Genomic DNA, 22,427 nt, shown 5'->3' on the forward strand with positions numbered 1-22,427 from the left:
TACAAAATATTAAGAGACAAGATTTTAACATGCTTAATTAGGATAGATATAATATACTCCGTATTAGATTGCCTAAATATAATAGGTCTAAACATACGCGCAAAAAAAAAAATGATTTAATACTATATGAAGTTCTCCGAGTATATTGATTTTGTCACATTTAGTCTAAAACTTTTAAATTGACCACTTGTGGTCCTTTGAATTTCAAAGTTATACGTTTTACCATTCGTGGTCCAAGTTAATCACTGATGATCCTTCTAGGAGGACCACAATTGGTTAAATTTCGAAAGTTGAAGGACCATGAGTAATTAACTTGGACTACAAATGGTAATAATTTGAAAGTTGAAAGACCACAGATGGTTAATTTAAAAGTTTAATACCAAATTAAACGTGACAAAATTACTATACTCGGAAGACCCATATGGTATTAATTCAAAAAAAAATTATTTTTATTTTTCCAAATCACTCAAATACACGCACAAATAATGATCGTTATAATTGAGGGATGTTTATTGTATATTAAATTTATGTTTATTTATAAATTACAACTTCAAATTTCGAGACAAACATAATTGAAATTTTAATATTCAATATTAGAACTAAATTCTAATTCGAATAACCAATTTTGGATTACCGAATCTCCAAAATTCAGTTTTAAAATTTAATTTAGATAATATAAATATTGTCAATCTTGAGTTTGGGTTAGTAGGTTATACACGTTGGGATAGATAGTGATGAGTGCAATGTTGTAAGTAATGGAACGGTGACGTGTATTTTTGTGTAATGGGATATAGGGAAGACATCAGGTGTGGGTGGTGCTCCCCATGCGGTTGTGTAGGTGGACTCACATTAAATTTTACACGGGCACACTTTAAGTACACAACTCAACACACACACACATTACACACAGACCCGATCCAATCATTTTATAGGCCCGGGGCGTAACAACAAAAATGGGTCTTATATGAAATTAATATATTCCTTCCATTTCATTTTGTGTCTGGTTTGATTAACGAGACTTGACTGAAATTATTTTTAATTCAATTTTTCATAATATTAAGTTTAGTATACAAAATTTATATATTTAGAAGCTACACTAAAAGTACTATTAAACAAAAAAAAAATAAGTAAAATATACTAAAGAAAATAAACAAAGAATAAAGAATTGGTTTGACCAATGAATAGTAAGAAGAACAGACAAAATGGGAAAGAGGGAGTACATTTTTATAACTAATTTTAAATTAAATAATGAAAATACTAATGTCAAATAACTTGAAATAAGATTAAATTTTTTTGAGTAAAAGACATTTTTGGTCCTAGACTTATAGTGGCACGGACAATTTTGATCCTCAATAAAAAAAATTTGCCATTTTATGGACAGACTTATTGTGACGAGGACATTTTTGGTCCTCCGTCTGGAATTCTGTTAAATAACCGTGTACGTGAGGGGTAATTGCGTCATTTCAGCCCATCTCCCTTACCACTTCCCCCATTGAAGGCCTCTCTGCTGTAGATTCTTGTACACAACTCATAGCCAAGTTGATAAACTTTTGCAGGCCATCGGGAACAACCCACACCCTCCGGCGTGCCATCAGAAGTCCCTGCACCAACAATATCAATAATTAACGATTGTACCTGGAGAGAAATCTGGGCATTGACGTTCTCTTCCGGGCAAGCAGTCTGAAGAACACAGTACCATCGGTGCAAGCCTCCGTCCCAACCTTCAGTTTCTTCGAGCTCAAGGAGCAATCAACAGTTACATGTCTTATGCTCCCACAATGAGTGCAGAACAGAGGAAGGTTTTCAAAGGAGATAGCTTGCTCAAACGAACTCCCGTTCGGAAGATTAACGTCAATATGATCAGGCTGGTCAACAGAGCAGTCAACGTGCACCAAAATCCTCGCAAACGCAAGCTTCTTCCTTTCTTTAGTGCACCAATCCATGTACAGAGGCACCTCAATGCACTCAACGATTTTACTAAGGGCATTGACATGCCAACAAGGCTTAGGTAAACCAGGTAACCTCACCCAAACCGGCGAGAAACGAAATTCATCGTACCCCGGCCGGAAGTCAGCAGGAGGAATACGTAGAAATAAGCATTTGCCGAAGAGAGAGTAAGGGCCACCGGAAAGAATAGTGTTTCTATCAACCTCCTTCTTGAACTAGAACATCACATGGTCGTTGAGAAGGGCTTCCGGTTTACAGTTCACTCTCCAAGACTCAGCCAAGCCAATAGTAGCAAGCATACCCAGAAAACGACTGGCAAACCTGCCAAGAAGGCTGATAGCTCTCTCGTCCTCAATCTCAAAGATATCATCAACTCCCAAATCAGCAGCAACCTTGTTCGAACCAAACACCCTCAGCTGGCACTCCTCATTTTCCAGTTTCCGGGAGTTGATGAAGGGCCCGGAGGGGGGGTTGACCGGCTTAGGGACATTGTGTTTCTCCCCAAAGCCACCAATCCCGTGGCTAGCATCGGAGAAGGAATCCTGCGAACCGAGTGTACGAGACACCGACGGCTCCAGTGACTGGGTGGCAATCTTCTTCCCTTTTCCGGCCATAACACACACCGAAGGCAGCCACACACCGGAAAACGCAGAATGAAATAGAAAATACATGGAAAGTCGAATCCAAGAGCCGGCGTCACACAGGTTGACGCAACCGTCGGAGAACACAAGCTTGTTTTATTCACCGGACAAATGGAGACGAATTATGTGGACTAAGCAACTGGTAAGGGAGATAGGCTAAAATGAAGCAATTACTCCTCACTTACACGGTCATTAACAGAATTCTGGACGGAGGACCAAATATGTCCTCGTTACAATAAGTCTGTCCATAAAATGGCAAATTTTTTTTATTGAGGATCAAAATTGTCCGTGTCACTATAAGTGTAGGACCAAAAATGTCTTTTACTCAATTTTTTTTAACAATTTTACATACACATGAAAACAATTCTAGATGTTTTCCTAAATAAAAAATAATTAATAACCGCATCAGTCAGGGCCAGATTTTAGGCTGTGCAAGCTGGGCTACCGCACAAGGCCCCCAATTTTAGAGGGGCCCCAAATTTTAGAAGCCCAATATTTAATTTTTACCTAGATAGTTTATATATAAAAGCTAAAAGTTTTTAATTAATCTTAATAAGGTTCTATGAAGAGAGGGTAAAAATGTATATTTATGCATTTTAACTTGGAGGTCAAAGGTTCGAAACTTGCATGCATTGGTTTTAAAAATTATGGTTTTGATAGGGCCTCATTTATTTATCATGGCCACAAAAATCTAAAATCCAGCACTAGCATCAGTGCCTTCATAAATAAACAATTTGAAACCAAATAAGCTTATACGCAATCACATTATTAAAATAATAAATAATAAAATAATAATTATTAAAAATTTATCAAAACTTATAGACAATAGCAGAGCATGAAATATTAATTATTGTGAACAATAAATCAAAACACTTTAAATGTGATAAAAGATATTCATAATAAAATATGAAACATAATTAATTTAATAAAATAGTTTTAAATATATCAATTTTCAAGTTTTAAAGATATTCATAATAAAATAGTTTTAAATATATCAATTTCAAGTTTTAAAGATATTCATAATAAAATATCACGCACGTTAAGCATAAAACTCATGCACTTTAAAGTTTCAACAACAACTCACATTAAGTACACACTCACGCACATTAAACACAAAACTGACGCACATTAGACACAAAACTCACGCACCTTAGGCACAAAACACACGCACCTTAAGTACAAAATTCATGCACATTAAGCATTACACACTCACACAAATTAAATACAAATCTCACGCACCTTAATTACAAGACTCACGCACATTAAGTACAAAACCCACGCACATTAATCACCCGCACAACCACCTGGGATACACTTACCCACACTGAAACTTAATTTTATATATATATATATATATATATATATATATATATATATATATATATATATATATATATATATATATAAAGAGAGAGAGGGGTATGAGATCATATGAGAATAAGTTCTTATTAGGAGAAAATAAAAAAACAATCTCAATCTTACATCTAGAAAAATTAAATGGACCAGATCTGATTTTAGAAAAAAAATGCTGGCATTTTCGTAATTATCATCAACATTAATATGCAAACTTTAACACTAAAATCAGCAATTTTCATAACTTTCCAACTTTACACATTTAGTACTAACATTTTGCACATTTAGTAATAAAAGATTGCACTTGTAAAAATGTGAAAGTACATTACACGTTGGGTTTTGATTTTAAAGTTTATTACTGCGTTTTTAGTTTTATTTCGTTTAGTGGTTCACCTTTTACTGCTTAGCATCTAGCATTTACGATTTAGATTTAAAATTTAGCTTTTTCATTGATTTTATAAAATTTACCAGGTTTGCATATTTAGTTGTTAAAGATTGCATATTTAAGTGTTTAAGTTTGTATAGTTTATGATAATTACAAAAATGTCACAATGTTTTATTTTTTTTTTTAATATAATCAGAACCATAGAATTTTGATAGATGTAAGGATGTGATTTGTTCTTAGTTTTCTCTTGCGGCACGTTTGGTTCACGGAATGAATTTGGAAGGAATATGAATGCTATTCCACAAGGAATCAAATAGGTAAGGAATATAATATAAATTGTATTCTATTATTTGGTTCGCTGAAATAATAGACTTTAGTAATTGTATTCCAGTGTTTGGTTGGTTAAAGGAATAGAAATGGAATAGGTTTTAAAGACATAAATACTCTTATACATAATAATAATAATAATAATAATAATAATAATAATAATAATAATAATAATAATAATAATGAATATGATTATGATATACAGAATGTTATATATATATATATATATATATATATATATATATATATATATATATATACACACACACATGTATATGCATGTGTGTGTGAGAGAGTGACTAACAACAACAACAACAACAACAACAACAACAACAACAATAATAATAATAATAATAATAATAATAATAATTATTATTATTATTATTATTATTATTATTATTATTATAAAAATACATATTTATATTTATTTCTCCACTTATCCCACATCGGTTGGAGAAGTGAGGAGGCTTCTATAAGGAGCCCCAAGACTCCATAATTTCAATTGCAATGCCCATTCGCTAGGCATGCGAATGGGCATGCTACTTAATTTAGGATTCATGGTTTCATGATTAAGGAGCCTTATACAATTAATTAATATATATATATATATATATATATATATATATATATATATATATATATATATATATATATATATATATATATATATATTTTGATACTGCTAATTATACGCAAGCAATATAAAATACCCGAGACCGTTTAAAGCAAATAAAAGACTTTACTGATCACGGTAAAGGCCCTAAGTACAATCTACTTGGTTGCTCTGAGTACCGACTGAGTGCAATCGGGATTCTCTAACAACAACCTATCGATCGTCCAAAAGTCCCCTACACTGTAGCTACTGTGGGTATTTATAGCCGCTATGCCGGGGACAGGATTCCAACCGTTCGGCATGTCTTCCACGTAGCCACCACGTGTCATCCTTCCGGGTGCCCTGCCTGTCGTCGTGAAGAGCCGCCACGTGTCCTTTGTCAGCTCTCCCGCCGAAGGGCTAGCGCTCGGTGGTCGACACCATCACTCGGGCAATTCCCGGTTCCTTCCCGACCGGGTTCTTCGTAAAAGCCCGACCTGTTACCTGCAAAGACAGAAAGACAAAGACAAAGGCAATCCGGTCGTGGTGGGAGTTTATGTCGGTCGGGATATTCCCTACCATATATATATATATATATATATATATATATAATTTATTTAAATATATATTTATTGATAGGTTGATAGATAAAAATTATAATTAATTGAATATTTATACATTTATATAATATATTATATTTATTAAATAAATATAAATATTAAATAATGTGCAAGGGGTACTTTTGGTATTTCTGATATAAAAGTTATTCCCAAGGACATGGGAATAGCTAATACTAAGCCCTCCCCCCCCCCCCCCCCCCAGGAATGGCTATTACCCTTGTAAAGGTAATAGTTCATTCCTAGTAATGTTATTCCCATGACAAAATGATTCAACCAAACAGTGGAATAGGTCTATTCCAAAGAATGTTATTCCATTCCTGACCTATTCCATGAACCAAACATGCCATTGAAGTATGTTCTTATGGGATTCAAAGGCTATATATACGTGTGTGAGAAGGTTCATGTAAGAACAATCCCCCTCTCTCATTAAAAAGTGTGAACATATCATTACACTTTATCTTCACAAATTAGTGGTTGTGGTTTTAATACAACTAGTAGAGATTGTGCTCCTTGTGCTTATTGTGCTATCCTTCCCCCCTTGTTCTTTGTTTTTTTTTTCACATCGAGGACAATGTAATTTCTAAGTGTGGGGAGAGGACAAAATTGGGAATTTTCTTGAAAATTTTTGAAACTTTGCTTGGATGACTCATTGTGCATAATGTTTGGTAAATTACCTTTCCTTGCTTGAAGTTGTGACTACTCCCTCTTTGTTGGTTGGTGGTTTGTTTTGGTGGAACTTGTTGCAATTCAACTTGTGATTGATGAGCCAATGGGTAACTCATGATTGATCTACTCTCTTGCCAATAGCATTGTTAACCACTTAATAATTGAATCAATTCTTGATCTTGTGTGTTATGCATTGCTAGTGAAGACTTATGTGAGATTCCGGTCATGGTTGTTTTGCTAGAACTTGCCTCATTACTCCTCGTGTGAAGTCTAAGGTTTGCATGTTTTGAAATGATTTAGGCCATTTTTGTTTAGCCCGAGCCTTTCAAGCCTACCCTTTACACATGTGTTTACCACTAGTTGTCCCCGTTGAGCCTTTTGTGTTTGTTTAATAAGTGCTAAGCACTTGTCCCTTCATTGTGATTGTTTTTCCTTGTGTTAACCCTTAACCCCTAGCCAAAATGTTTCCCTCCACCTTTGAAAGAATAGAGCATTTATTCTTTTTCTTTGAAGAGATCTTTATTGGAGCTTGTTTTGTTAGTAATCCTCTTGATAATTTTGTCTAAGTGTGGGGGTATTGGTTCATAGAATAAGTTTGTTTATTGTTTTGAATTAAAGAAAAGAAAAAACATGATGAGAAAATTGAGAAAAAGTCTTGAAAAAAAGATGAAATGAGAAAAAAGAAAAAAAAAAAAAGAAAGAAAAGAAAGAAGAATAAAAGTTTGAAGTTTGATTCTAGTTTGTGTTGAAAGTTGTACTCAACCCCCACTTTCTTTAGAGTTTTGCTTTGTGTCATTTGTTAATTGTTCCTTTGTTCATAGTTGTCATGTCTCTTCTAGCTCCAATTGTGAATAAATGTGAAATTCTCTCTTTTGTTTATTTCCATACCCCTTCATTGTTAGTCATTCAGCCTTAGCCCCATTACAAGCCTAATAAAGATCTACTTGATCTTAGCATGCAATCTTGGAGTTGAACTAGTGGGAGTATGAAGGGCAAGCCTATGGAATCTCATTCAAAGCCAAGTTTTGCATAATCTCAACTTAGCATTTGTGCACACTTGATCATCACACATTTAAATAATTTTGGTGCTTGGTTATTGGCTTGAGAATTGAACATGTGTGGATGGCTAAAATGATTCTTGAAACAAGTTGTCTTGAAGCAGTTGGTTTGTGGTTTGATAGGTTGTGCAAAGTGGGAGTATGATCAATTTCATTGCTAGGTTGGTGATTTATTTATTGTCTTTGCTTGAGGACAAGCAAATGTTTAAGTGTGGGGGAGTTGATAAGGGCTTATTTGTCTATATTTTTTCCCCTTTCACTAAGCCATTTTGCTTATAGATCATTCCAAATTTCATGAGATTATGATTAAATTGTGTTATTTTGCAAGGAGTTTTGTTTGGAAACAAAGATGAGTATTTTCAGGCATTTTGGTGGACATTGGAGTCAAATGGAGCATTTTGGATGCATTAGGAGTCCATGGGGGCCAAGGAGAAGCTATGGAGATGGGAAAAACACTTCCAAGGAAGCCTAAGGGTGGTGCTTTGAATGGTCTTGGTCATTTGAGCAAACCAAAGCAAAAGAGAAGCAAAAGATCAATGCATTGCAATTCCCGACCTGCACATCGATTTCATAGTATTTGGATCATATCTCGAGCTACAAATGTCCAATTGAAGTGATTCTTATGTCATTGGAAATCTAACTTGAAGGGCTACAACTTTAATTAAATCACCAAAGGCTAATTCAGACGTTTAGAGGGTGAAAAATGACCTAGAAGACAGACTCAGTGCACAGGCAGTGCACACTGCCTTGTGGCCACGGGTCTGGCCACGCCCGTGGCCACTGGGCAGTGTAAACTGCATTTCTGGCCACGGGTGAAGCCACGCCAGTGGCCAGCCATCTGCAACTTTATAAATCTCGTTTTTCACTCATTTTAGCTCGGTTTTGACCCATGGTTGAGCCCTAGCTTCTCTCATTCACTTCCTTTCCTATTGTAGTGTTAGATTAGGTTTAGATTTAGGTTTCTTAACATATTTCAAGCTTGTAATCAATTATTCAACACTTGGATTCCAAGATTTACCATCCATTTCTTAGTGAAGTTTTCTTCTCTCTTTTATCTCTTTATTTTGCAATGTTTATAATTTATATTTATGTTTTTGTGTTCTTTATGCTATTGAATCATGAGTAGTTAGTTTATGGACTTGAGTTAGGGTTGTATTATCTATCTTGATGCTTGATTTGTGATTATTGCAAAAAAAAAAAAGAAGGGGAAGAACTCCAACCTAGGGTTCATGTGTATGTTTGTGAAGGTTTTGTATTTATATCTTGTTAATGTTTGATGTACACATTCATTAGCTTGTTTTTGGAGGATTCCTTGCCTCAATGAGAGTTGGGTGATGAATCCAAGCCACCCCTTGCACAGACCCGATTTCTTCCTACGAAAATAGGGGAAATTGGGGGCTTTAGATGCTTTGTGTGCTTGATAGACTTGGAATTGATTCACCACGAAAGTGGGGCATTTCCTTGTCCTAATCCTTGTTTATTAATCACGGGAATGGTTCATAGACTAGGATACCTACGTGCATTCCCGCTTGATTCCTTGGTTACTTGTTCTCCCTAATCCCTTAGGTTGTTAAAGCATCTAGATGATAATGCTCCCTAGCTTGAGTCCTATCTCTTTATTTTGTGTTTATCTTTGTGTATATGTGTTAGTCTTATCATTTCCTTAAACTTGTAGTTTGCTTAGCTTCTTATTGATTTCTTTATGCTAGTGCCTAGTTTATTGTGATTGCATATTGCGTGCCATATCCCCCAATCCCCTGAGGACGATATTTCACACCCGAGCTCACATCTTATTTTTGCTACATCAAGGTTCCTTATTTTTTGTGACAATTTTAAATTTAGTCTCAAACTATCGTTTTTGTCCTTTAACACATTAGACTATAATATTTTGAACACTTTTTGTCCCTTCAATGACTTTCCTGATAAAATCCTATTTTAGGCAAGTGTATTTTCGTCTCTTCAATTTTATTTTATTTTTCCTAATGAGTTAGTTGCTGCCTTGCCGGGGAGGTTCCTTGTCTTTGGTAGTATTTTCAAATATAGTCCTAGACAATCATTTTTACATTTAACACTCCAACTATCATACTTTGGACACTTTTGGTCCTTCTGTTGATTTTTTTTTTCTTCAGTGAAATCATATTTTAAAAAAGAATATTTTCATATGACAAAGAAAAGGTACTACTATTTGCTAAAGGTTGTTCCTTCGCTTTTGCCTCCAAATATCTTGCGATAATCCTTTCTCCCTCTTCCTTCCATGAATCTTTTTGTTTCTGCATGCATCCATGCAATTTCTTTTAAAATTAGCATCTTAATTTTCATTCCACATGTTATTGATGAATGTTAACTACTCTTACACTATGTGTATGTGAATAAATTATATATATATATATATATGCTCACTAATTTCTATTAGGATGAATCTTCCGTGAGACCGTCTCACATATCTGTAAGACGAATCTGGTCAAGATGAAAATGTAATACTTAAGCTGAAAAATATATATAGTAATACTAAAACAGGAATATATATATTGATTGACCTAAAATGTCAACCAAATCTATGATCTATTCATATTTGCACAAACTTCGGATATTCGTTTCTTATTATATATTTTGTCCCCCTTTCCAATCTAAGTTTGTCACCAAAACCCTATTTCACATATGCATTTATACAAGAATGGAGAAAATAGGGGAAAAAAACAAGCATCATAAATATCTTCAATTTAGCAAGGGATCCAGATCCCTAAAGAATATTTCTAAAAAACATTATGCTTAGTTCTAATTTTAGTATCTTCAATATTGAGGTTAATTTTATTCGTAATTTCAAAATCGACCAAATTTGATATATTTAACTTTAAAATTTTTTGACTAAGTGAAATCCGCAACAACTACCTAAGTGCATGCACCGGATAAACCCCGGGCTTTTGATATTTTTTTTTAAACTTAAAAAATGTAAACTTCAAGTTAGGATGTCAAAGATTCAATTCTTAATTCTCTTATATGTATAAAAAAAAAAGTTTAACAATTGAAACTTTTAATCCCTCTAAGAGATCAAGATCAAATAAAGTGCCATATTTGATTTTTTCAATTCAAACTAAAGGTGACTAGTTTTAAAATCAAGTATCAAATCTGATCGTTCTTGAAATTAGAGATTAAAAGTTGGGAAAATCAACGATTTGGTCCTTCAATTGTTAGCGAAATATCAATGTAGTCCCTTAATCACTAAATCATCGATTTAGTCCCTGGAAATAACTGTTTTTAGTTGATTTTCCCCCTCCGACCGTTTCCCGTTGAGAATCCGGCGAATGCTCCGATTTGGCATGGGTAAGTTTGTCATTTCACATTTTGGTCCTATTCTTTTTGCCCTATTTAATTGGTTTAGTCTTCTTCTTCTTCAACGATACAAGCGATTGAACAGAGAGCAGGTTTGAAGAGATTGAACAGAGAGAGTAGTACTCTAGATCTACAATATGAAACCATAGAGAGTAGTACTATCACATATGCAAAACAATATATGTAAAGTATATGCTTGTCAATAACTCAACAGAGAAACTGCAGCATACCGCATCCCACAATAGGAACAGCTCAAACAGGCCAATTTGGGGCTCTGAATTAAACCGAAGCTTTTCATTTCTTGGACATTGCTATTTCGTTCTCCATTTTCCGTGCAAAAACCTTTGTTGCAATCATAGTTTCATCAAAGTATGTTGCATAAGGATGGCCCTTGGGCACCAATCTCTGGAACTTCTCGAAGTTCTTCTCAGCTTCATTGTTTTTCCTCAATAATGTGTATATGATCCCTTGGCATATGTATGGTCTAAAGTCCCTGGGCTCCTCCTTCACCAATTCCTGATAAACCTTCAAAGCCTCATCATGCTTTCCTTCAATCACCCGAATTTGCGCCTCCAAAAGCTTGAAATCCCTAAATTCTGCCATCTTGCCTTGCTTCTTACACAGCTTCATCCCCTCCTCGATTTCCTTCAAATCCTAGGTCGATTTGGACTCGGATGCAGCCATTACCAGTCCGTGATAAGCCTCAACCCTAAAAGGGTCCTTTGCTAGAATCTCATTGAATCCATTTTTCGCCGTTTCCACCTCTCCACTGTAAGCATACAAATGGGACTTCAGCAACGGCCACTCGGTATCGCTCGGGTCAATCTCCATCAATCGATTGATAATGCCAATAGCTTCTGCAATTTTCTGGCTCTGGATCTTCATCTCCATCAAACTCCTTAATGCTCCAACATCGTTTGGATTCAATAGCAAATTCTCTTCCAGAACTCTCTCTTTATCCTCGTCGGAAAACGCGGTCTCCACGGCGGCCGGGGTTGAAACGGGGGCTCCATAACTCTTTCTTCTTCAAATATGCTCTCTGTTCAATCTCTTCAAATCTGCTCTCTGTTCAATCTCTTCAAACCTACTCTCTGTTCAATTTCTTGTATCGTTGAAGAAGAAGAAGACTAAACCAATTAAATAGGACAAAAAGAATAGGACCAAAATGTGAAATGACAAACTTACCCATGCCAAATCGGAGCATTCGTCGGATTCTCAACGGAAAACGGTCAGAAGGGGAAAATCAACTAAAAACAGTTATTTCCGGGGACTAAATCGATGATTTAGCGATTAAGGGACTACATTGATATTTCGGTAATAATTGAGGGACCAAATCGTTGATTTTCCCTTAAAAGTTTATAAAATAGAAGCTAAGTAATAGTTGATGAATTAAAATTAAAAACACACACAGAAAAAAAAAACAATGTGCATTATTTGAAAGATTTGAAATAAATTAAAAATGGGAAAGACAAAAATAATATATATACAAAAATTATATATATATATATATATATATATACACACACACATACGGAGTATTAATTATCAACATAAATATAATCAATTACGGAGTAAAATAGTACCTTGGTAGCAGACCTCATATGATAGGCTCTCTTATCAATCATCGTACCATTATTCCCATGTTGGATCCTTAACCTGCGCACACAAGCACATACATGTGAGAAGGAGAATCCCAAAAATAGAAAACAAAAATTGAAAATAAATAAAATCATAAAAAACACCTTTTGAATATTGAAAAGTTATCCAACACAAAGCAAAACAATCATGGACACAAAGTAATATATGTTTTTTTTTAAAAAAAACACATTATATTTGAGTGTATCACCATTCATTTAGAATGATAATAGAAATGTCGTCAGACAACATAATATATATTAGTTGCTCTTGATTATTAATTTACTACATATTGATCCCTCTGTATAGTATGGCTCTGTTTGGAAAACCTAGCTGAAAAGTTACAAGCTGAGAGCTGAAAGCTGAAAAGGAGCTAAAAGCTGAAAAGCTATAAGCTCGGAGCTGAAAATTGAAGAGCTGTTAACCTAGCTATTATGATTGAAAGTGTTTGGTAAAATTAGCTTTTTAATGAGCTGATAAATATAAAAGGACTAAAAAGAACATCTTCATAAAATTTAAATTAGTTTGTTTACATATTAAAATTTAACATTTTGAAATAAAACTATTAGCATAATCATGATCTAGCATCTCATAATGAAGTAGCAATATTGTTGCAAATCTCATAATAATAATAATAATAATAATAATAATAATAATAATAATAATAATATTTACGGTGAAAGTTGCGAATAAAGAAGAAGAGAAAATGGTTTTAATTGAGAATGGTAAATTATGTAATTTCTTTAAAATAATAAGGATAAAGATGAAAAAAAAAGTTAGGAAGCAAGGAGTTTATTTTGAAATGCTACTTAAGGTAACGTTCCAAAATAAGCTCTTATTTTAAGATAGGGACTTATTTTGGAAACATTACCAAACAAGAGAGCTTATAACTTATTAGTAGCTTAAAATAAGCTGTAAGCTCCTAAATAAGCTCTGCCAAACAGAGCCTATATCATTCATTTTGAGCTGGTATGGTGTTAGATTATAGTATTACTTTTGTTTTATTTTCATTTTCATATACATAAGGAGTATTTTGTAATACAATAAAAAAAATATTAATACTTTTGTTTTTAAAATCATTTTCAAATGTGATCTACAGGATAATGGCGAAGATGATTACATAGAGAATGAAGCCTTTGATGGAAAATATAATATCTGGCTCACAGAGTGCATTTATTCCAGACAGGCTGATTACTGATAATATTCTTGTAGCTGCTGAGGTGGGGCATTTCTTGAATAGGAAGCAGTGTGGGGCTGTAGGATGGGGAGCACTCAAACTTGATATGGCCAAAGCCTATGACCGTATGGAATGACCCTTCCTCCGTGGGATGTTGGCAGCCCTGGGTTTTGATAGTAGATGGATTGAGTTGATTATGTTATGTGTCACTACTGTGTCATATAACTTTATGATAAATGGCTCCCGTAGCTCCTCCATTACGCCCACGCGTGGTCTCCGCCAGGGGGATCCGTTATCCCCTTATTTGTTTATTATCTGTGCAGAAGGGCTGTCAGTCTTATTGCAACGAGCGCAGGATAGAGGATTAATACATGGTTGCAGGGTTGCTAGAGGGGCACCTCCGATCTCTCACTTATTTTTTGCAGATGATAGCCTACTTTTCTTCAGGGCAAATATACAGGAAGCATCTGAGATAAAAAATTGTTTGTTATTATATGAGAGTTTATCTGGCCAGAAGGTAAATTATCATAAATCCAGTATATGTTACAGCAGGAATACAGGACAGAATGATAAGGATACGGTAGCACAAATACTAGGTGTTACTCAAGCTCCAAACTTTGGGAAATACCTAGGACTACCCTCCTTTGTGGGCAGGAATAAGAAGGCTACTTTTGCATATATTGAGGATAAAATCAAGCAGAGGATTGGATCTTGGAATAAGAGATTGCTAACACAGGTTGGTAAGGAGATCTTGTTAAAAAGTGTGGCCCAGGCAATGCCAACTTTTTCAATGAGTGTCTTCCTATTATCCATATCTATTTGTACAGCTATTGAGCGTGTTATGAATCGGTACTGGTGGGGGTCAGGGACCGATCGTGGCATCCATTGGAAGGCCTGGGATAGATTATGTGTCCCAAAGAAGCATGGTGGCCTAGGGTTTAAAGATTTAAGGGCGTTTAATTTGGCAATGTTAGGTAAACAGGCATGGAGACTGCTTACTAACACAGACTCATTGGTAGCCAAGGTTTATAAAGCCAGATATTACCCAAAGGATACTTTCCTGGAGGCGACTATAGGAAATAATTCAAGTTTTTGCTGGCGCAGTATTATGGCGGCTAAGGATCTAATATGTGGAGGCATAAGAAGGCGAGTTGGGAATGGTAAATCTACCTTGATATGGGAACATCCCTAGCTGCAAGATGAACTTGATCCTATGGTTCACACAGAAATGCCACAACACCTGTCTGGGGCCAAAGTGGTAGGATTAATTGATCAGGATACGGATACCTGGGACCCGCATATATTAGCCGATATTTTCCAGCCAAGTGATATACCTAGAATCCAAAGGATACCAGTTGCCCCTAAATATGAGGATATATGGTATTGGTATGATGATCCTAATGGATGTTACTCGGTTAAGAGTGGTTACAGGCGTATAGTTGGTAACTATGTGAATAATTCTAATGGGATATTTGATGAATGGCTAGCCCTATGAAAGTTAAAAATTCCACCCAAGTGGAAGACATTCTTATGGAGAGATATTTGTGATATCCTTCCTACTACCAACAACTTGCTTATAAAAAGAGTGGAGGTTAACCCGATGTGTGCCATGTGTGGAAGGATGAATGAAGATACCATGCATGCATTAGTTTTGTGTGACTATGCACACTCCATATGGGCTCAATCCAACCTTCCAATCCCCAATATTATCACAAATGTTTTCCATGAATGGTTTAGTGCAATCTTGAATATTCTAGACTTTGATGGAATTATTTATGCAGCTGCAATTTTATACCACTTATGGAGGGCCCGAAACGGAGCGGTGTGGGATGCCTGCCTACCAAGACCAACGAAGTTATTAACGATTGCAACAGCTACAATGAGGGCATGGAAAGCTGTCCACCACCGTGCACCACAACAACCTGCTCAACACCCCGGAGCTGCTCCTATTTACCATGCTGCCGAAGTACAGGTACTGGCCGACGGAACTGCCTCCAATGCGCTGCCTCCACCGCACACTGTCTCGGCCGAACCCCAGCATGGTGCAGCAACGACGCCAGTGAAATGCTACATGGACGCAAGCTACTACCGTGGAACAAATACAGCAGCTGTTGGTGCGGTCCTCCTCGACGCCAATGGCCACTATTTATCGGCTTTCAATGCCCCGTTAATAGGATGCCACTCCCCGTTAATGGCCGAGGCTTTTGCATGCAAAGAAGTATTATCATGGCTTAAGAGACGGAATGAACAATCTATACAGGTACACACGGGTTGCCAATTATTACAGTCCTATCTAACTGGACCATCAACCACATCACGGTCATACCTGGGCTATGCTATCGACAGTTGCAGAACCTATATATCTACGTTTGTTTACTGCTAAGTTATTTACATTCCTAGATTACAGAACTTATTAGCTCATACTTTAGCTTCTACGGCTTTTACTTTCGCTACTGCTATGTACTGGGACAATGTCCCTCCAGACTCTATTTTACCACTTCTATAAATCCAACCACCAGGTTGACTTTCAAAAAAAAATCATTTTCAAAAAATGACAATTTTTTTTGATACAAGTATACATATACATATACATATATATATATATATATATATATATATATATATATATATATATATATATATATGTTTTTGTTTCATGTAATTATATAAGAAATGCTATGGACTGTACTAATTTATCTTTTGGGAGAACCGTACCCACCTCTAAGCCTACCTCGTTGCATTCCCACGTACCACAAATTTTAATATCAACCATGATCTATGTAGCAGTATGAACTATTGTATGAATTCTGTTTTAATTTTATTTTTTACGTAGCACTAGTATTGTAAAAATCGTTCTAGGCGGCTGCCTAGACGGCTTTTAGTTGGCTGGCCAACAAGGCGTTGAGTTGGGCGCCTAACTCCGCCTAGTTGGCGCACAACTAGGCTGAATCGGCGCCCAACTCAGTTGAGTGATATTTTTGCCTGCTCGGTTGCTCCTAGTCTTATCCTATATTCCTCCAGCAGTCCAGCCATGTACTCAACTAACCATCTAACAAATGTAGTTGGCTAGTTTGTGGGATTATAATAGTTTAACAACTCACAACCCTAAGTGAGAAAAGTAGAGACGATATACTCGAACTACTCGACCGCCTAGGAGGCGCCTAGGCGCTAGGTGACCCTCAGACGCCCGCCTAGCGCCTAGCGCCCTCTGCAGCATTGCGTAACACTGAAATATCATTGTAATTACACTTCATATCTCTACTATCCAATTTCATTTTATACACACAATAAGTTCCTTATAACAACACAAAAATATCATTTTAATTTCAAAACATGTTGATTTGACCCCACACAAACACACAACTTTGCTATTCAGTTTCATTTTATATAACAATATATTAATTATAACAATATTAAAATATCATTTTAATTTTACTATAAGTTCATTTGACAATATACATATATATTTATGACTTATCACCATAGTTTACACAATTGTGTGGACCACCGTATAATTATTGCCCATGCACCATCACCTCTGACTCGACTTAATTATTTCTAATTTCTCTGATATATATATAATTTTCTTAATCAATGTAATATTATACATGATGGATTTAATTAACCCGGGGTATGCCCGAATCAATAAATCCGGATAAGAACGTAATAAGAATAATAAACGAATAATATAGAACGATGTCATAAAGGTCGCGGTGGACCGTATATTATATTAATTGTCGTAGTATTTGGCTATTACAAAGGTTCGGTAGGACAAAAGTGTGTAATAATCGTATAATGTGGAATGAATTGCCCTTTGTTAGGACATGGAGGAGGGTTTTTATACATGCAAACCCCCCAACCGCCTCCCCTTAAATCGGGGGTGGTTAGATCTCAAGTTTGACCGGGCCCGGTGGACCGGGTCGGGTCGGGTCCCGAGCTCGGGTAGGACCGAGCTCCACGTAGGTCGGCTCGGGGCACCTCCATGGTGCTCCGGGTTCGCGTTGCTCTTGGGCACCTCCGTGGTCTCCCGGGTCCGTGTTGCTCTTGGGCACCTCCGCGGTCTCCCGGGTCCGTGCTGCTCTTGGGCACCTCCGTGGTCCCCCGGGTCCGTGCTGCTCTTGGGCTCCACCAAGGTGCTCCGAGTCCATGTTGCTACCCTGGGTCGGGTCGTGGATATAATATATCCATCAATACATATTCTATTTGGACACCACTACTAATTCAAATATATAATTTGCTGGCATAGTTATGTCGCTTCTTTATTTGACATCTACAATCGATCGAAATAAATTGGAAATTAAACATAATTAATCAAAAAAAAAATTACTTTCAAGTCTAGACAAATGAAAACCAAGAAAAAGCCCGCATGGGTAGCTTAACTGGTCATAGAGGTGAAACTTTAGAAGAATGACTAGGGATCGAGTCTCACCAGTGACAGTGTGGGAGCAACCTCTCAAAGTGAGGGGGGCTTCTTGTGCGCAGTGAGAACCAAGAAAAATAATAAATTAATTTAAAATTAGAGCGGAATAGAGATTGAGTATATTTTGATTATTATCCATCTGCATTGGGATTGAAGAATGAAAACCAAGAAAAATAATAAATTAATTTAAAATTAGAGCGGAATAGAGATTGAGTATATTTTGATTATTATCCATCTGCAGCTTATTTGACTCCTATCAACGAAAATGATTGAAAACTAAACCCTATTTTTTTTTTTAAATAGAAAACTAAACCCTAATTAATTTCCTTTTGAGCCTAGACAAATGAAAAAAAAAATAAAACTATAATGGAATAGAGATAGTGTATATTTTGATTATTACATATCTGTAACTTATTTAACTCCTATGAGCAAAAAGAATTGAAGATCTAAACATAATTAATTTGCTTTCGAGTCTATACAAATGAAACCCTAGAAAAATAAATCTAAAATTAAATCGAAATAGAGATTTGAGTATATTTCATTTTTACCTATCGGCGGCACTCACCCTAGAAAAATAAATTTAAAATTAAACCGAAATAGAGATCTGAGTATACTTTCATTTTTACCTATTAACGGCACTCAAGATCTGCAAAGTCGAACTCGAATTGGTACCACTAAAACTCCTCCTCTCACTTGCACCATTCCCAGCACTGAATTCACCACAAAAATGAGCAAAGTTGAAGGCATTTTGACCCCTTTGTTGAAGAAAAGGGGTCAAGTCCGTTGAAAAGTTGTCACTTGCCATGGGATCAAAAGGGTCAAAGCAGTGCAAAGGGATTGATAAATCAGGGTTAAATGAAGCCCCAACAAGGTAAAACCTCTGCCCATCATAATCAAATGCCTCTAAGCCATCCAAATACTCCCTTGGGTCTATGCAGAAACCCCCTTCACTCATGAATTCAACCTTCAAGTCATTCATTGTCAATGGCAGAAATGGGGTTTCATTTTTGGACTTGTTATCCAGCTCCATGAGGGAATTGAAGGAACAAAACTGAGAAGCTAAAAGTCAAGGGTTAAGGAAATTGGGGGAATGGAATGGAAGAAATGGAGGGCATGCTAATATATAATAATCCCCTTTTTAGCATTTTAGTAATCATTTGTTATGGTATGCAATTATTCATTATAGTGATAATTAATAGAAAGAAGTAATTACATTGCAAAATCACAATCCATATTTAGGCTATTTGCGAATTTAGTAATTAGTATCCATTATATTCATCATCCATCAATATATAAATATTTTTACAAAATATTAAGAGACAAGATTTTAACATGCTTAATTAGGATAGATATAATATACTCCGTATTATATTGCATAAATATAACAGGTCTAAACATACGCACAAAAAAATGAGTTAATATTATATGAAGTTCTCCGAGTATAGTGATTTTGTCACGTTTAGTCCAAAATTTTTAAATTGACCACTTTTGGTCCTTTGACTTTCAAAGTTTTACCATTCGTGGTCCAAGTTAACCACCAATGATCCTTCTAGGAGGACCACAATTGGTTAAATTTTGAAAGTTGAAGGACCATGAATGGTTAACTTGGACTACAGATGGTAACAATTTGAAAGTTGAAGAATTATGGGCGGTTAATTTGAAAGTTTCAAACTAAACGTTAAAAAATTACTATACTCAGAAAACCTCATATAACATTAACTCAAAAAAAAATTATTTTTATTTTCCAAATACACGCACAAATAATGATCCTTATAATTGAGGGATGTTTAATTAGTACACATTTTCATTTTTCATCTATCTATAGTTTTTTTTTTTTTTCAAAATTTTTTATTTTTTATTGGAGAATAAAAAAATCAATATTCAAATTTAAATAATAACAAATTTTCAATGTGTAAGATATGAAGCTATTTGAAATTCAATTACTCCGTATTTAATTTATATATTAATACATGCACAAATGTGTGAACAATAAGTGACAATTATATATATTGACCAATGATCATTGTTCAAGCATGTATGAACAATATGTAAGGAAATATTTGAATTTTATTTCAAATATTCACAATTTCAAATGACATTTTTGAGACATGATATGAGAATTCGATCTTTCCCATGGTTTGTGTGAAAAATATATTTAATAATTTTTATTGTATATTAAATTTATGTTTATTTATAAATTACAACTTCAAATTTCGAGACAAACATAATTGAAATTTTAATATTCAATATTAGAACTAAATTTGTATTCGAATAACCAATTTTGGATTACCCAATCTCCAAAATTCAGTTCAAATTTTAAAATTTAATTTAGATAATATAAATATTGTCAATCTTGAGTTTGGGTTAGTAGGTTATACACGTTGGGATAGATAGATAGATAGTGATGAGTGCAATGTTGTAAGTAATGGAACGGTGACGTGTATTTTTTTTTGTAATGGGACATATATATATATATATATATATATATATATATATATATATATATATATATATATATGGGGAAGGAATCAGGTGCGGGTGGTGCTTTCCTTGTGGTTAAGCGAGTGGACTCACATTAAGCATTACACTTGTGCACTTTAAGTACACAATACACGCACATTAAGAAAATTGGGGGAATGGAATGGAAGAAATGGAGGGCATGCTAATATATAATAATCCCCTTTTTAGCATTTTAGTAATCATTTGTTATGGTATGCAATTATTCATTATAGTGATAATTAATAGAAAGAAGTAATTACATTGCAAAATCACAATCCATATTTAGGCTATTTGCGAATTTAGTAATTAGTATCCATTATATTCATCATCCATCAATATATAAATATTTTTACAAAATATTAAGAGACAAGATTTTAACATGCTTAATTAGGATAGATATAATATACTCCGTATTAGATTGCATAAATATAACAGGTCTAAACATACGCACAAAAAAATGAGTTAATACTATATGAAGTCCTACGAGTATTGTGATTTTGTCACGTTTAGTCCAAAACTTTTAAATTGATCACTTGAGGACTAATCTAGACCATTAAATCATAATAAAAGCATGGCTGAGATTAAAAGTAACAAATCACACGGATTAAGGAAACAAATCCTTTTTAAATATTTAAAAATATAAATTTATGGGTAAATTAGAATTTGTGCATTACTACACAAAGTATTGTGCATCGGTAAGTCTAAAGTTGTGCATTCCAACACCACCTAAAAATCCTACAGTGGACATCTCAATGTCCTACGGTGCACAGAAATATGTGCACTAATGCACAACTCACCAGCCCACGGTGCACAACTCACAACACTAGGTTGCACAACCAGCACACACGAATGCACAATCGTACTATCTAGGCATTTGTACATATACACGATCATCCAAATATAGACAATATTATATTCAAAAGAACGAGCGGAAAAAAATAAAGAATACCGATTACATTGCATGGGCGAACACTCAATCAATGGTGAAGAAATCGCGGCTCCAAATCGCGACGGTGGTGATCCAAAAAAATAGGAAACCAATTAAGACAAGGATTACACATGCGTTCACACTTAAAAAAATAGAAAATGACACTACTACCCAACTTTAACAAAAAAGATCAATCCACGTCCTCACCTAAGAATGCGTCCTCATTTGATCCTCAATATATATATATATATATATATATATATATATATAAAGTAAAATCCTCCTATTTCATTTTCCCGCCCAAACTTTTGTAGTCAAATTAATTAAATATTTTATATTTTATTGGTCAAATACTCAATAAAGCTTATTTGGTAAGCAAATGAAAAATAGAAATTTAGTAATATCAATATTATGAATTAATTAAAAATAAGATTAATTAGGAATATTAATATAATGAATTGATTAGGAATATCAATATAATGAATTGATTAGGGCAATACCTTAAATAAATAAATACACTTTCTTTTTGAAATTTTTTACAAATTTATAATTCTCTTATTTTTCCCCTATAAATACAATGAGTTGATGACTACAAAAATTATAAGTCTTCATTTTATATTGCATCCCTTTTTTCCCACTAGGTCTTCAGCCTTGATCATTCAGTTTAGCCGCGTTTCGAAAGTAACGGTAGGTTTAGCATCCAAGTAGTTTGATTGGATTAGATACAATACGTTATATATTCATAATTTTTAAACTTCATATTCACAATTATTGAATCTCTATATTCGTAATTATGTTCACAACACTATGTTCATAATTTTAGAACTATATATTCATAATTTTTGAACT

At 34.7% G+C, this 22,427-nt stretch overlaps 1 pseudogene; it reads right to left on the minus strand.

Moving 5' to 3' along the window:
• Nucleotides 1-11,054: 11,054 nt before the first annotated feature.
• On the minus strand, nt 11,055-12,544 carry LOC109191076 (annotated as a pseudogene).
• Between the last annotated feature and the right edge of the window lie 9,883 nt (nt 12,545-22,427).

Source organism: Ipomoea nil, unplaced genomic scaffold, assembly GCF_001879475.1.
Source record: "Ipomoea nil cultivar Tokyo-kokei standard unplaced genomic scaffold, Asagao_1.1 scaffold1617, whole genome shotgun sequence".
NCBI lineage: Eukaryota > Viridiplantae > Streptophyta > Magnoliopsida > Solanales > Convolvulaceae > Ipomoea > Ipomoea nil.